A 2626-nucleotide genomic window follows, 5' to 3' on the forward strand; every position below is an offset into this window, starting at 1 on the left:
TATAGTGTAATTATAATAATTACATTATTATTAATAATAAAATTAATAATTATTTATAAACTCTGAGAAAGAGTTTGCTTCCTAGATGAAAAACGGAGACTCAAAACTGTCCCTGACAATTTTGTTGCTTTGGATTTGGGTGTGAGAAGATGAGGTCTGAAGCTGTGACCATGAAGTTAGTCAACCATCTTGTGATCTTTGAGGATAAACCACAAGGATAGTGATGAAGAAGCAGGGAAAGAATCTGAAGCTGCCAGAACAGATTATCTGAACAAAGTATAGAATCACTGAAACCTCATGTCTTCATAAATAAATAATCAATGTTTGTATTCATTCATTTTTGCATTTGTTGACTTCTGTGTGATCAGCAGTGGGATTCGTTGGTGGCTAAAATAGGCAAAAATTACTGCATTCATGGAGGTTCCATTCCAATACTAAGCTTTGTTAGTGTCCCACAGACAGAATTAGTCAAGGATAACGTAATAGTATCTGAGCAGATGACAACTAGAGTCCTAAGACCAAATCTTTCTGTCTCTTCCAGTTGAAGGAATGAACAAAAGGTGTGTAATGAGAGATGTCAGCAAACTTGGCAATTCCTGCAAACCAGAGGCCAGGCTTATGGGACTGCCAGAAACAGTGGGGTGGGGGGAAGAGAGAGATGGAAAGACTTCCCCGGCAGAGAATCAGAGAAGAGGCAGCTCGTCCCTCTCTTGACACAATGGAGATTGTTTCGGTCTCTTTCTGAAAGCTTGACCCTTTTTGGTTGCCTTAGATCCCAAGTACAGCCTGTGTTTGTTGGTGGAGGGGAGGGAATACCCTCGTCACATGCTGCCATGTTGAAAAGCATCCCTGCACTCCCAACCTTGGCAGCCCTTTCTTTTTTTTTTTTTTTTTAATTTTTTTTAAATGTTTTTTTTTTATTTTTATTTATCTCTAGGAGAGAGAGAGAGAGACAGCGTGAGCAGGGGAGGGTCAGAGAGAGAGGGAGTCACAGACTGAAACAGGCTCCAGGCTCTGAGCTGGCTGTCAGCACAGAGCCCGACGCGGGGCCCGAACCCACGAACCGCGAGATCATGACCTAAGCGAAAGCCCGATGCTTAACCGACTAAGCCACCCAGGCGACCCTTGGCAGCCCTTTCTTAAACCTGGCTGTGTAAGCCTGATGCGGAGCTCTCTTCCCTGACATCTCCGCCTCTCCCTAGTCTGGCTGCGGTCCAGCCGTCCTTTCCCACGTCTCCCCACTGGACCCCAAATTGTTTTCATCTTCTCTCCATTTTTTTTTTCTCATGGCAGGACACTGTCTTCCATCAGGATGAAGACCTCTGTTCATCTCCTTCTCTTCCCCCCTTCCAACTCATGAGCTTAGGTGACGCTCTCAGTGCTGCTGACCCTTCAGCAGATGAAAAGGTAAGAATAGCTCTGGGTGAGCTGGCTGACTAATAATGGAGGTGGGGGCAGTTATATCCCAAATTCTCAATCCTACTATTTGACTCTGTTCCATTTCCTAACCCATCTCCAGATGGCAACCTCTAACTGGAAGATTTACACCCAAACCCCCTGCCTTCGATGTGCCTAATGGGCTCTTAGAGCTTTTAGTGACTCAATGATGAAGTCTACATCTAACATTCTTGAGCACTTAGCATGTGCTAGGCACTGCTATGCATTCTGTTATTATTTTATAAACTTCTCACTATAACTTTATGAGGAAATACTGTTATTTCCATTATACAGAAGAGAAAACTGAGGCGTATACAAGTTCTGTAATTTATCCAGCAGTACACAACTATAAGCAGAAGGGTGATGTGGGATTGGGGGTTGGGGGCTGGCCGGAGTGCGTCCTGTCCTACCTTTTTGTCTCTCCTATATAATGTAAGCCCTCAGACTGCATGAAACAGCTCTTCTGTAGCAGTGTCACTAATGAAAAAAATCTGTCCTGCCTCTCATGTAAGTAATTATATGAAGACGGCAATGCTTGCTAATCCCATGCCTTTCCTCACGCACCTGTGCTCAGACCGCCAACACATTACTGTACCAGCAGATTGTCTCCAAACTCAAGATTATAATGTCATTGGGTTGGGTCATAACTCCAATATCCATCATTTCCATCCCTCCCTCCCAAGGGGTTACTTAGAGACCTGAGATTTCTTTCCACTCCTTTCCCTCTTCCTTAACCGTCCCCCTCCAGCCTTTCCTTTCGCCCAGTACTCTGCCATATCACCTCCTTCCTCTTTCGTGTCTTCCATTTCCTCCTCCCAATCTAATCCCATGATGTTTCTGCCCCACCCGAAGGGAGGAGGGAAAGGATAATTGGGGAGGGCTTGCTCCTGTGCCTATGCCTGTGGCTCCTGGGATGTCCAAGGGGCTCCTGGGATGTACAATCCTGTAGGATGTACACTGCCCATTGCTGCTTCCTCATCGGTGTAAAGGAGGTGAGGTCTGAGTCTGGATACCATGAAGGCAATAAAACCATGACCCCAACCAGGAAACCTCCACCCCTCTTCTTCAAGCCATGACTTCTCAAGTCCCCTTTACCTGTGATATCCCTGCTTCACCAATAGTAAAGATAGTCCCTTCATCTCTTTGTGTCTTTGGTGTTACTAGCCCCTGCTGAGGTGCTGGGAGAGGG

The sequence above is a fragment of the Crocuta crocuta genome, unplaced genomic scaffold (genome assembly GCF_008692635.1).
Source record: "Crocuta crocuta isolate KB4526 unplaced genomic scaffold, BGI_CrCroc_1.0 scaffold56, whole genome shotgun sequence".
Classification (NCBI taxonomy): domain Eukaryota; kingdom Metazoa; phylum Chordata; class Mammalia; order Carnivora; family Hyaenidae; genus Crocuta; species Crocuta crocuta.